General features: G+C 41.3%; 1 protein-coding gene across 1 annotated transcript in view; it reads right to left on the reverse strand.

Moving 5' to 3' along the window:
• The window catches only part of ADAMTS9 (ADAM metallopeptidase with thrombospondin type 1 motif 9), a 276,312-nt gene that overhangs the window by 62,362 nt on the left and 198,692 nt on the right, over positions 1–15,258 (reverse strand). The window lies entirely within an intron of this gene.

The raw sequence follows: 15,258 nt of genomic DNA on the forward strand, positions 1-15,258 counted from the left end.
GGCCCCTATTTTAACAACCAGCAAAGGCTAGGCAGACAACTGGGGGCTGATATTAATAGCCTAGGAAGGGGCCGTGAATATTTGCCCCCTCCCAGACTACAAACATCAGCTCTCAGCCGCCCCATCTTATGGATTCTGGCGCTTAGCCTCCTCTCTTCCCACTTGCCATGGTGGGGTGGCAAGTGAGGTTATAGGGTTGGGGTTGATGTCAGCTTTGTATTGCCAGCTGACATCAAGCCCAGAGGTTAGTAATGGAGAGGCGCCTATAAGACGCCCCCATTACTAACCCCATAGTCAAATACTGAAATAAAACACCAACACCCAGAATAAAATAATTTATTTGAAATAAAAACAGACTCCTTTAATAAATCTAAATTTAACCAAAAACCTTCTACTTACAGTTACGCCCATTCCATTGAAGCCAATGTCACCTGCAATAAAAATAAAATAGTAAAGCAACCACATCCTCACCTCTCTGATGTGAAGAAAATAATCCATTTGTCCCGTGACAGGTCTAGCTAGGCTACATCTAGATGGCAGGCTGCATTGTTGCATGATGCGACCATACAGCCGGTCATCCTGCAGAGACACTGAGCACCGCATTTTTATTACAGCTGACATGAGCTTCAATGGAATGGGCGTAATGGTAAGTAGAAGGCTTTTGGTTAAATTTAGATTTCTTAAAGTAGTCTGTGTGTTTATTTCAAATAAATTATTTTATTCTGGGTGTTGGTGTTTTATTTCACTATTTGACTATGGGGTTAGTAATGGGGGCATCTTATAGACGCCTCTCCATTACTAACTTGGACTTGATGTCAGCTGGCAATACAAAACTGACATCAACCCCAACCCTATTACCCCACTTGCCACCGCACCAGGGCAAGTGGGAAGGGCGGAGGCTAGGTGCCAGAATTGGCGCATCTTATGGATGCGCCTTTTCTGGGGCGGCTGAGAGCTGATGTTTGTAGTCTGGGAGGGGGCCAATATTCATGGCCCCTTCCTAGGCTATTAATATCAGCCCCCAGCAGTCTGCCTAGCCTTTGCTGGTAGTTAAAATAGGGGGACCCCACGTCAATATTTTTTTTGGGTCCCACATTTTAATAACCAGTAAAGGCTAAGTATACAGCTGAGAGCTGATATTAATAGCCTGGGAACATCCATGGGCATTACTCCCTTCCCAGGCTATAAACATCTGCCCCCAGCTGTCCGCTTTCCCTCTGCTGGTTAATAAAATTACAGGGGACCCCACGCCATTTTTTTTCCCAAAAATTCTTTAATTTAATAATAAATTACATGTACAGTAAGCAACACAAGCAAAGCACTGAATATATATCTCACTCACATATTTATATCTATATGTATATATATTTCTGTATTTATGTATGTATGTATGTATGTATTTATGTATCTATCTATCTATCTATCTATCTGTATATCTATCTGTATATCTATCATATACAGTTGTGCTCAAAAGTTTACATACCCCGGCAGAATTTTTCCTTTCTTGGCCTTGTTTCAGAGAATATAAATGATAACAAAAAAACTTTTTCTCCGCTCATGGTTATTGGTTGGGTGAAGCCATTTACTGTCAAACTACTGTGTTTTCTCTTTTTGAATCTTAAAGACAACCAAAAACATCCAAATGACCCTGATCAAAAGTTCACATACCCTGGTGATTTTGACCTGGTTTCAATAAAGTGAATGAGTCCTCAGAAAATGACCTATTGTTTAAATAAGGTTTTTATATTTAATGGCGAAAAGAAGCAGGATTTCCAGCATCAGGATCTTCAAATAAATACTCGAATTTATTAACTACTTGTAAAAACGCCAATAAGTACGGTATATTCATAAACAAAAATTGTCACAACTATCCATGAATAATAAGGGGGAACTATTCACTGGAAAACACGTTTCAAACCGAAGTTTTTAATCATTGCAACCCACTTCTCTATCTATTCAACACCTACAGAGTCGGACTGGCCCACCGGGGAAATGGAGAATCCTTTGGTAGGCCCCTGTGAAGGAGTGCTGATGATCAGTGCTATTACACTTGATTTACAATTTACAGAAAAAGGTGTCAGCTAATCAATCAGTCATTAAACAAGCTAGTCAAATTAATATTACATAGAAGCAAAAGTAAATTTGTGCACCGGGGTCAGGTTATATTTGGATGAAGCTGAACACTAGCCTCCAAGAATCAACATTATTGGTGGGCCTTTGCCAACCCAGTCCGACACTAATTGGCAATGAAAGAGATGGGGACTGGCTTAGCTATTGAAAATAGCAGTCAGCCAGCTCCATTCACACACCGCTCGGGTCACATGCCGACAAAATAAACGCTGTCTTCTATTGGTCAAAAACCGGAAGAAGACTCATCAGGACCGGGAGTCTGAGCGTGTAGCTGAAGATTGGGAGCCCATTCAGTGATGAAGTATACAATCATTTTTACATTTTACGAACCCTTGTAGGGCTAGAGGATTGACTCTAGAAGAACTTTACGTAATCAGTTTAGACGCTGTTCCCAATTAGATCAAGATCTTCCTACCCAATTTGGCTCATACAACCCATTTATGATAGGTGCTATACTCCTAAAAGGGTTGTTCTTTACTTTGATATTAAAGGGGCTGTCCAGGACTAAATGAATTGAAATACCTTATCCATGATGTATAGGCAGAGAAGCATAGGAGGGGGCTGGCTTAAAGGGGTTGTCTAGGGTAATTTTATTTTTTTTACTATTGGTCTAAAAACTAATAGGCAGGTAGTTGTTATCAGAGGCAACTACCTGCCTGTTGTACCTGACGTTGGCATAAAGCGGTGACAGACTGCTCCTGCCGGCAATTCGGCTGCTCCATGTCAACAGAGCAGCTCTTCTTCTTCGCGGTAGTGATGGGCAGTCCAGTGATCTGGCTCACTTGGTTCCGCTCATCAAAAAGAGCTGGCTCATTTGGATCCTAAATGGCTCTCCATCAAATATGTCTTCACCCCAGGTGAATAGACATTTAGAATGAAATTAACATAGCTGAACACATCATTTTACGACCAGTGAGAGCAGGCTCGGACTGGCCCATACGAGAACAGGGGAATCCCCCGGTGGGCCCCTGTGCAGATATGGGCCCCCAACCCCACTGTATGGGCAGTACTTGGCATAATTAGCTTAATTCAATCTGTACAGAAAAAAGTAGCATATCATTATTCATTAATCAAACTACCGAGTTTATTATTATTATATAGAGATATAGGTACATTTGTGAATGAGGGTAGTGTAATATTTGCATGCAGGTGAAAAGTGGGGCCCCCAAGGTCAAGGTTACTGGTGGGCCATTGGCACCCCAGTCCAACACTAAGTGAGAGCCATTTAGAGAATTTAGTGGCTCTCACTGGGATGCCGGTTCTCATCGTTCCTAGCAGGGAGCCAGCTTTCTGGCTGCTCTGTCGATGGGGCGTGACTGTCGATGTCATGCTGATTGACAGTTGGCTCCCCGCAGTGATGCAGCGGGGAGTCGGCTGTCAATCAGCATGACGTCAATAGTCCCATCAAAAGAGCAGAGCGGATGAGAAGTTGCTGCTCTGCCGACGTCACATCAGTGGAAGCCGTCTGTGACCGCTCTGTGCCGGCAGATATTGGCGCCAACTACCTGTCTGTTAGTTCTTAGGCACATTGTTAAAAAAAAAAAACAGTCCTGGATAACCCCTTTAATGACCCATCCTGAGGATACATGAATATGAAATCAGTATGGGTCCGAGAGCAGGCAATAAATAGTATGTGGAACTGTGCAGTTCTGGGCCCGTATACAGTTATATCCGGCTTGGGCTGATAACAGAGGATCATTGTTGGACCCCCTCCGATCTGATATGGATATGTCATCAGTTTCAAAGTAGTGGACAAACCCTTTACATTTACTGTGGAAACCCAGCAATGCAAGAATTTGGCTATGGCAAGGCAGGAGTATATGTTCTTCATTAGGTTTCATTATAAGGTGGAATTTCCTTTACAATAAAGTGAAGCAGGTACTAGGAAAAATAACAAGAGCAATTTTACCAGTCTGAGCTGTTTCATCAATCACCTAAGAAACAGTCAATTTAGTTAAAAGACCAGGACTTTGTATGATCATGTAACCGTATGACCTTTTTTTCCGGGTAAGTGACTAATGGAGCCGGGCTATATTTAAGCGAAAATATCCGTATGTGTTTACAGTGTGTCTGACAAATCTAATAAAAAATCTGTTTTCCTGAAAATAACAGAACATTTCAATTTTATGTTCCAGGTACGCGCAGTGGAGAAGGGTAGATGATTTCCGCATATGTATGCCATATGCCGAGAACCCAGCATGGTGCTTATTTTAAGAACAGTCATTTGTGGGCTCCTAGAATGCTTTGCATATGTCAAAGAGAGTTCTAAAAAATACAAGTAGGACAGTCTGATTTCTTTTCTTCTACAAAAAAAAGATACAAAATTAGTAAAACTATCTTACAGCTGTTACAATAGCGCCACCCTGGTGCATAGGCTGGACCTGGTACTGCAGCTCAGCCACTGTAAAATGAATGGGGATGATCTGCAATACCTTACACCGGGAAGAAACTGCCATATATATATGGTATTCAGCATTGTTCCTTAAAGGGATTGTCTAGGGCTAGTATATTGATATGCTTAAAGGGTTATTTCCATTTTCACAGATTCATATTGTCGGACAGGGCTTCTAAAAAAAAATCACTTTTGCAATTTACTGCTTATTAAAATTTGCAGCGGTTCTTAAGATATTAACACATTTCTTTTGTTTACAGCTTGTTGCCTAGGAGACCGACCGCCGATGCTGTCTAGCTTGAACGCGCTGCTCTGAAGCTGGGCGGGATTAGGAGGTATCAGTGAACGATACCAGCCAGATTCAAAGCAGCACTTACAAGCTCAATAAATAAGAGCTTGTAAGCATGTTCTGCTGTTAGGAAGATGGTGGTCGGACTCCAAGGCGACGAGCTGCAAACAAAATAAAAGTGTTAATATCTCAAGAACGGCTGAGAATTTTAATACACAGTAAGTGACAAAACTGATTGTATTTACAAGCACTATCCGAAAATACCCATTTAGGACTAGGGGAATAACCCTTTAAATATAAGATATCCTTAGGATAAGTCATCAATGTCATATCAATGGGGGTCCAACATCCAGCACCCCACAAATCAGCTGGTCCCAGCTTCTGAGTGCAGAGACGGGACATCACAGCTCTGTACACTGTGTAGTGGCCATTCTTGGTACTGCGGCTCAGCTCTCATTGAAGGGAATAGGTTCTGTGCATTTCCAGCAGCTACTGGACCTGGTAACAACTAATTCATGGAGTTGCTGTGTGCTGGACCCCCCAAAATTTTACATTAATGCCCTTTCAGATGCATAGATCATCTATATTTTAGCTCTGGACAAGCCCTTTAAGTAGCCATGTTTTAGAAAAATATTCTGGTTGCAGGCAAACACTTACTTATAGGTGGCAGTAGAGAGCCAACTTTCTAATTTGCATAGTCCTTTCCCCAGAGTGCACTGTGTGGCCTATCAGCCTCTCTATACCATCTGATGGTATCCACAAGGATGAGTAGTACCACACTAGACTATACCCCATGTAATGTTACATTTCTCCTGTAGGGGACGCTGCAGAGAAAATATATGGCCATATATGTCCATTTCATAAATTACTAAATTACATTTTTGAACCAAATATTCCCCGGATGATCAGAGAATGACCCATCACAGATGTGGGAGAGGGCGACTATGTGACACTTGTGACAATGGGTCACTTCCCAATAATACAGTAAAAAAAAAATGAAGTACAAAATCCCCCAAATATTTCTCTAAAATGTAGAGGAATTTCCGCTTTAAGCTTCATTTTGGAAGCAGCACCCGGTAAGGCTCCCTCCGCAGTGGATAAATGGCTGTAAAGTTACATTACACAGAACATTAGTTTGCATTCTCCAAAAAAAAAAGTCAGGAAAGAGCAGGACTGAGTGATCCCCGGTCTTATGGATTTCTGTGCCTGCTTTCTACAGTGTCGCAAGAGGCCTCCAGGGGAAGGATGATTTACGAGGTCATTACACCACATATTAAGAGCTGTTCTTCCAGGCAGGATACAAAAATGTAAGTGCAGAAAGTTCCTGCATCTGTTGCTAGTAAAAGTTTAGGGGAAAAAAATGTTGGTTACCGTGTCTGTCCGATGTAATAAATGCCTAGTCCTGTACTGGATCGGGGTATTATGTAAAACAACATTTACCCATATCATGCATTATATACACACAGTATGGCGGTATTATCTGGACACACTCTGGTACTGTTGTATGTGCTCTGTCTGCTACATTGTGACCTGTAGTCATAACCCCGAAGACAAGACGTAAGGATCACTTTCATTTTACCAAAGCCAACCTCCATCTAATCTATGTGCTTGATTTGAGCACTGTCTGGCTCTATTTAAGCACCTATATGCTCTGTTATATGAGCACAGTATGGCAGTATTATTTGGACACTGCGTGCACTATATGATACATTTTTACCTTTAGTCATGGAGGTCAGTCCCAAGAAAAGCCATGAAGATGACGTTTTCCCTACGTCACCTTCCATTTAATCTATTTGCTAGCTATGAACATTGATGGTCTCTTCCATTATGCTCTGTTATATGAGCACAGTATGGCAGTATTATTTGCACCATATGCTACATTTTTACCTGTAGCCATAGAGGTAAGCACAAAGAAAAACCATCAAGATTAAGTTTTCGCCAAATCACCTTCCATCTAATCTATTAGCTTTCTTTGAGCACTGTCTGGCTCTATTACTTAAGTACCTATATGCTTTGTTATATGAGCACAGTATGGCAGTATTATTTAGGAACTGCCTAGTACTGTTGTATTGCACAATATGCTACAGTTTTACCTGCAAGCTGTGAAAGTAAGTACAAGAAATGATTTAGACATAATCTACTTGCTAGTTATGAGCATTGATCATCTTTTCCATTATGCTTTGTTATATGAACACAGTATGGCAGTATTATTTGGACACTGCCAAGTACGATATGCTACATTTTTACCTATAGCCTTGGAGGTAAGTCCCAAGAAAAATTATGAAGATTTAAGTTTTCCCTAAGTCAACTTCCATTTAATCTATGTGCTTGCTTTGAGCACTGTCTGGTGCTATTACTTGGGCAACAATATGCTTTGTTATATGAGCACAGTATGGCAGTATTATTTACACACTGCCTAGTACTGTTGTATTGTACTATATGCTGCAGTTGTACCTGTAGCCATGGGGGTAAGCCCCAAGAAAAGCCATAGAGATGAAGTCTTCCTTGTCACCTTCTATCTAATAAATGCACTTGCTTTGAGCACTGTCTGGCGCTATTACTTAGGCACCAATATGCTCTGTTATATGAGCACAGTATGGCAGTATTATTTGGACACTGCCTAATACTGTTGTATTGCACTATATGCTGTCGTACCTGTAGTTGTGAAAGTAAGTACTAAGAAACGATGTAGACGTGAAGTTTTCCTTAACTCTACTTCCATCTAATCTATTTGCCAGCTATGAGCATTGATCGTCTCTTTCATTATGCTCCGTTACATGAGCATAGTATGGCGGTATTATTTGGACATTGCTTAGTATTTTTGTATGTGCCCTGTATGCTACATACAGTAGAAGCACGAGATCACAGAAGATGTTTCCTCAGGGCCAAGTCTAGCAAGCTCTATTTGCTTGCTGTGAGCACTATTATTTAGGTACCAATATGGTCTATTGTTAGAGCGCAGCCGCAGTATGTCAGTATTTTCTGAACACTGCTTATTACGGATGTATGCGCATTGTATGTTACATTTTTGAACCTCAATTTATGGAGGTAACCCCAGCCACAGAAATTATACAGGACTTTTCCCCTAAGCCACCTTGCCTCTAATCTATTTGCTCTTTTTGAGCACTGTTTGGCACTATTATTTAGACCACAATATGCTTTTATTAGCGCAGTATGACAGTAATTTTTGCATAGTGCATAATACTGTTGCCTATGCAAGTACTGTTTTCACTAGAATTTAGGCACAAATATGCTCTATTAGTGCGGTATGACAGTATTATCTGGACAATGCTTAGTACTGTTGTATGTGCAAGCATAGTTTGGCGCTATTACTTGAGCACCAGTATGCTCTGTTATATGAGCACAGACTGTTCTGTTATATGAGCACAGACTGGCAGTATTATTTGGACACTACATAGTAATGTTGCATGTGCCAGCACTATTATTTAGGCATCATTAACATCTGTTATACGGGCATTGTATGGCAGTAATTTTTAGACACTACAAAATACTGTTATATGTGCAGGTACTCCTTGCAGCTGTTTTTTAGGCCTTAATATGCTGTTATATGAGCCCTGTATAGCAGTATTATGTAGATATCCCCTGGCACAGTTGTATGAGAGCACTATTATTTAGGCACTATAATGCTCTCGAATATAAACAGTGTAGAATTATTTGGACACAGCATAGTACTGTTGCATACACAAGTACTCCTTGGCGCTATTATTTAGGCATTCATATGCTCTGTGATATGCAATTACTTCTCTATTATATAGGCTCTATTACATGAGCACAGTATGGCAGTATTTTTTAGACACTACAGCACCATTGTATCTGCAAGTAGTGTTTGATGCCAATATTAACACACTATATTGCTCTTTTACATGAGCCCTGTATGGCAGTATTATTTGGACAAAGTATAGTACTGTTGCATGAGCAAACACTGGCGATACAATTTAGGCACTATTAGGGCGCAGTCAGACGGACATATAAATCAGATCGTGATCAGAAAACATATATTTCTATGCGGCCGTCATGCTTGGGTCGAGAGAGCCGCCGGCCAGTCGGAGGATTTATCCAGTCGTCTTATGCTCTGTTATGTGAGCACCATATGACAGTAATACATGGACACTGCATAACACTATATTTATGTGCACTGTATGCTACGGTTTTACCTGTCTGAACTGAGCATGCTGGGAGTTGTAGTGTTCTCCAGCTGCTGGCAAACTACAGGTTGGAGTCCACTTCCATTCTAGATGTCTTTTTTTTTTTTTAGACTACATCATTATTTCTTTTTTAAAGCTACGACAAAATATGTTCCCATGTAAATGGTGGAACGGATTGTAACCGTTTATGCGTCGGTTTAGGAATGCGTTGGGGGTCAGATCCGCAGATCGCTGATTGTGGACAGATCTGTAATCGGTAGGTTGCTATGACAATACGCCGCCTGCGTCATCATTCACACAATTGAATTTCAAAGTTCACGAGATATTAGAAGCGACGGAAGAAGCGTTGAGAATGCAAAGCGTTTATAATACAGAATGCCGCATTTGTGAGAACTGCCAACTCTTTCCCTTTGTTCAGCGCCTTGACTGTAGTGTCGTCTGGGTATACAACGATGTATACAAATCCTGGAGGAATATAGGAAAAACAAACATCTAACCACACCAGTTTACTATGTCCAAGGATTATTATTACTTTTATATCCTATTTCCTATTTAACGTTAAAGGGGCTGTCTAGCTGAAAAAAAATTGAGAGTCAAATCTATCTAAATTGGTAAGGTATACAATTTACTAATATAGTTCCCTTATTCCTATACTGGCATGTGATCAAAGCTGTGTGCGAAGGGGGCTGGCTGACGGCTAACTTACATAGCTAAACCAGACCCCTTCTCTGATTATAGTTGTGACAGACAGAGATTATTGAAATAGCTAAGCCAGCCCCCTTCTCTGACTATAGTTGTGACAGACGGAGATTACTGAAATAGCTAAACCAGCCCCCTTCTCTGATTATAGTTGTGACAGACGGAGATTACTGAAATTGCTAAACCAGTCCCCTTCTCAGACTATAGTAGTGACAGACGGAGATTATTGAAATAGCTAAGCCAGCCCCCTTTCTCTGACTATAGTTGTGACAGACGGGGATTACTGAAATTGCTAAACCAGCCCCCTTCTCTGATTATAGTTGTGACAGACGGAGATTACTGAAATTGCTAAACCAGTCCCCTTCTCAGACTATAGTAGTGACAGACGGAGATTATTGAAATAGCTAAGCCAGCCCCCTTCTCTGATTATAGTTGTGACAGACGGAGATTACTGAAATTGCTAAACCAGCCCCCTTCTCTGATTATAGTTGTGACAGACGGAGATTACTGAAATTGCTAAACCAGCCCCCTTCTCTGATTATAGTTGTGACAGACGGAGATTACTGAAATTGCTAAACCAGTCCCCTTCTCAGACTATAGTAGTGACAGACGGAGATTATTGAAATAGCTAAGCCAGCCCCCTTTCTCTGACTATAGTTGTGACAGACGGGGATTACTGAAATAGCTAAGCCAGCCCCCTTCTCTGACTATAGTTGTGAAAGACAGGGATCATCAAAATAGCTAAGCCAGCCCCCTTCTCTGACTATAGCTGTGACAGAAGGGGGTTATTGAAATAGCTAAACCAGACCCCTTCTCTGACTATAGTCGTGACAGACGGGGATTATTGAAATAGCCAAGCCAGACCCCTTCTTTGACTATAGTCGTCACAGATGGGGATTATTTAAATAGCTAAACCAGACCCCTTCTCTGACTATAGTTGTGACAGATAAGGATCATAGAAAAAGCTAAACTAGGTCCCCTCTCTGACTATAGTCGTGACGGACGGGGATTATTTAAATAGTTAAACTAGCCCCCTTCTATTATAGTTGTAGCCCCCTCTGTCACAACTAAGGACATATAGAAAGCAAAGGGGGCCGGTTTAGCTATTTAAATAAAGTGAAATACCTTATCCATGATGTATAAGCAGAGAAGCAGAGGAGGGGGCTGGCATAAAGGGGTTGTACTTTGTTATTCATTTTTTTACTATTAGCCTAAAAACTAATAGGCAGGTAGTTGCTAACAGAGGCTGTCTCAGACCGGTCACTGACCGCACCTGCCGGCGATTCACATCAACAGAGCAGCTAATCCTCTTCTGGGCTCCTCTGTCGACAGCTAAGCCAACCTAATATGTCACAAATGATATATAGAAAAAGAAAAGAGTCTGGGCTAGGTAAGTCAGCCCCTTTTGTCACAACTGACAACATGTAGGAAGAGAAGGGGGCTGGCTTAGCTATTTAAATAAATCTAAATAGTTAAGCCAGCCTCCTCTGTCATAACTAAGATATAGAAAGAGAAGGGGACTGGCTTAGTTAAGCCAGCACATTTCTCTGCTTGCTTGCCTATGCATTAACCATGATAGATGGGGCTGGATAAGCAATTTCAATTTATTCAAACAGCCAAGGCAGCCCCCTTCGCCTTCTAAATGTTGTCAGTTGTGACAAAAGGGGCTGATTTATATCTAGAGAGAAAGGGGCTGATATAGCTATGGCATAGTCAGACATCTGGTTTTTATAACCAGAATACAGACATTAAATATGGTTGTTTTTTCAGCCCAATTGTGAACATTTATTATTTTAATTATTTTTGGGTCCGACGTAAGAAAATGGTGCAAACGACACTGGGAAAATAGGAATATAATGAAATATAATATATAGCTCATGGGTCAGATTATATAACACTTTGACAAGGGGAACAGTAACACCTAATCACTTTATTCTTAAATTTGGAGGATGAATAAAAAAGGAACGGCACAAACCAAGTTCTAAAAAAAAGTGTCCCCAAATTGTTTGCTAAACTGATATGTCAGAAGTGTTGACAGGTCGTAGCAGCCTTCAGCCACCACAAGGGGGAGCTTACAGTATACCATTTTATCATTGAGTTCTGTGTTGTATGCACTAAGCTCCCTCTAGTGGTGGCTTCAGGAAGCAAGAATTTTATCATTTACCATTATGTCTACGCATGGGATTTGGAGCTTAGAAAAACTAAGATAGATAATCACTTTATGATGTGTTGGATGTGTAATACATTTGGATTTGACAAGTGGTTCAGGGAGTCACTGGTACAAAGAACCACCGTGGTTATGCTCCTTGACTTATAGATAAGATCCATGTCATCTTCACTAAGGAGTGAAATCTTGCTTTTTTCTTAAAGGCACAGTAAAACGATTTTGGATTATAGAATCTATTGGACCTTAAAGAGCAGAGCCCTGGCGGTAAATACTACCAATCAAGTGTTAATCCATCTGGGATATGCGGCTATTAATTCCATACCATGAAGAGGGGGCCGACATGCTCATTGGATTTGCGTCCTTCAATCTAGTGCAGTCAGGAGAACAGAAAAGCTGAATGTGAATGTGGAATGACAGGGTAATAATGAGATGAAGGGGCCAGTGCCAGAGAGGACGGAGAATACATTGAAAGAGGCATTAATGATGAGACTGTGGAAATGTCAAGTTAAAAGGACTGAAGTCTTTTGTGACCCCCTTCACCCCATAATCAGAGATCTTTCAAATCCTGACAATGGCTCAGTTTCATCAAACAAGCCTTCCATGTATCATGTGACTACCATACAATACGGAGGCCACCGAACGCTCCACATGCTCAGGCACTAATTGTCAGAACTATATTTCCTACATACTTAATAAGGTTGTGCAGGAAGGGCTACAACCTCGGCCATGCTACTTTTTTTTAAGTTTAGGAAAACTTTTTCTCAACTTTTTTCTATTACTATTATCAAGAGTGTAGTAAAATTGGGTTCCCATCGTTAGCGGTCCTCAACACATAAATAGTTTGAACGCTCCCTAATGGGATGTATAGAAAGGAAGAGGCATGTTCACACCACCAACAATGAAGGGTGTTGGATCCGTGCCCCTGCCGTCAAGTAACAGCCCCAAACTTTGAACCCAATTGTTTATTACACTACCCATTATAGTGCTGCATCTCCATCATTCCCAACCAATCATAATATAATGGCACACCCTTGCAATATGATCCCCTTTTGGGACAATTTTATTTATTTTTTACTTAAATGCATGTATTTTGGTAAAAAAAAATATTTTTGTAATTGGGTTACATTAAGAATTTTACATCCTTTCCCTTCTATAGGCTATGTGTTGCACTGTCTGTTGTTGGCTGTAGAATGAGTTGACTGAGAATCTATCAGTGAGCTCATTCTGACAGCCCATTGGATGAGTTTCTAACTTGTCTTCTTTTTTAGCTTTTCTCAAGTGATTTATGACCACAGAGCACAACAAAGTTTAATGGGTAGGGGGAAAATAAGAGCCCTTAAAAGGGTTGTCCTGTCTAAAGCTACAAGTCTGCAGTCAGTCTATGTGACTGCATACTTGCGAATCCTCACATCGTGCGCATTGCGATGTGAGGATTCTCTGGTGGTCATGTCACCGCAAGTATGCGATATTCATACTTCCAGCCACATTCCGACTAGACTGTTTCCAACCTTGCTCAATACACATGCATTGAGTGAGGCCAGACATGTCTAGTCGAAATGTGACCAGGAGTATGCATATTTGATGTGAGGATTCTCCGGTGGTCATGTCACCGCAAGTATGCGATATGCATACTCCCGGCCACATTCCGATTAGACTGTTTCCAACCTTGCTCAATACACCTGTATTGAATGAGGCCAGACATGTCTGGTCGAAATGTGACCAGGAGTATGCATATTTGATGCGAGGATTCTCCGGTGGTTATGTCACCGCAAGTATGCGATATGCATACTTCTGGCCACATTCCAACTAGACTGTTTCCAGCTTCGATCAATGCACCTGTATTGAATGAGGCCAGACATGTCTAGTCGGAATGTGACCAGGAGTATGCATATTTGATGTGAGGATTTTCCGGTGGTCATGTCACCGCAAGTATGTGATATGCACACTCTCGGTCACATCCCGACTAGACTGTTTCCAGCCTTAATCAATGCACCTGTATTGAGTGAGGCCAGACATGTCTAGTTGGAATGTGACCGGGAGTATGCATATTTGATGTGAGGATTTTCCGGTGGTCATGTCACCGCAAGTATGCGATATGAATACTCCCGGCCACATTCCGACTAGACTGTTTCCAGCTTCGATCAATGCACCTGTATTGAGTAAGGCCAGACATGTCTAGTTGGAATGTGACCGGGAGTATGCATATTTGATGTGAGGATTTTCCGGTGGTCATGTCACTGCAAGTATGTGATATGCATACTCTCGGTCACATTCCAACTACACTGTTTCCAGCCTTAATCAATGCACCTGTATTGAGTGAGGCCAGACATGTCTAGTTGGAATGTGATTGGGAGTATGCATATTGCATACATGCGGTCACATGACCACCGCTTCTGGCACTGGAGAATCCTGACAGTGAGCAGTGCACACAATGTGAGCATTCACTGGACAACTCCTTTATAAGCCAAACGGTGCAACATTTTTAATAAGACCCAATTGCAAAAATGTTTTTTTTTTAGCCCAAAATACATGGATATAAGTAAAAAAAAAAGTCCTCATAAGTAATGTTAATACAGGCATATTTGATTAAAAATGTCCGTCACATAAGGGGTGTATTTATGTCGCCCAGGGACATCAGGGTGAACTCAGATTCATCATCATTTATCGAAATACAGTTAGAATGAAATCTCCACCGTAAGATATTTTGATTTTTCGGAGATGAGAAACTGGCGTTGATACACTGAGTTTAGCCTCTTAGGTGGGTTTCTATCTGAACTTGTTGCAAGTGTTTGCACTGTACTCCAGCCCAGGACCAGCTGGGAAAATACCTCTTGCCCAGTCAGGCAGTAAAACTGAAATATGGATTCCTCATGCTTGTTGTAAAGGATTGTGAGAAGTCTGTACCATGATGAGACTGGTGTTAATAACGGGCTGATAATGCTGCTGTATTTATTATATTACTAGGTGATGAAATTACCATGGGACCCGGACTCACAACCAAGCTCCTAGTGAATGCATATCAGAGAAAGACATGCAAGAAAGTCACAAGTGGAGAGTTAAAGGGGTTGTCAAAAGACAAGGCTGCTTTCTTCAAGAAATAGTGCCAGCTGCAATGCCACACACAGCCTGAGGATAGGGGTGGCGCTGTTAATGGAAAGTAGTACTTTTTACCTGGAAGAATCCTTTAATTTAAGTTAGAGCTCACAATTTCTTATGCTGGTCTTACAAATTAACGTTTCTGAACCTACTTATTGCAGCAGGATTTGGCTATAATCTACTGTGTATGTGGGCTGGGCAGTGGCCCGACTGATTGGGAATGTTGTCTATTTAGCCCCCTCTTAAAGGAGTTATCTCACAGTTAAAGAAACAAGAGAGAAGAAGAATCCACACCTTCAAAATGTGGTGCTGGAGAAGG

The sequence above is a fragment of the Phyllobates terribilis genome, unplaced genomic scaffold (genome assembly GCF_046119375.1).
Source record: "Phyllobates terribilis strain yellow unplaced genomic scaffold, ASM4611937v1 Scaffold_8__6_contigs__length_399053987, whole genome shotgun sequence".
Classification (NCBI taxonomy): Eukaryota; Metazoa; Chordata; class Amphibia; order Anura; family Dendrobatidae; genus Phyllobates; species Phyllobates terribilis.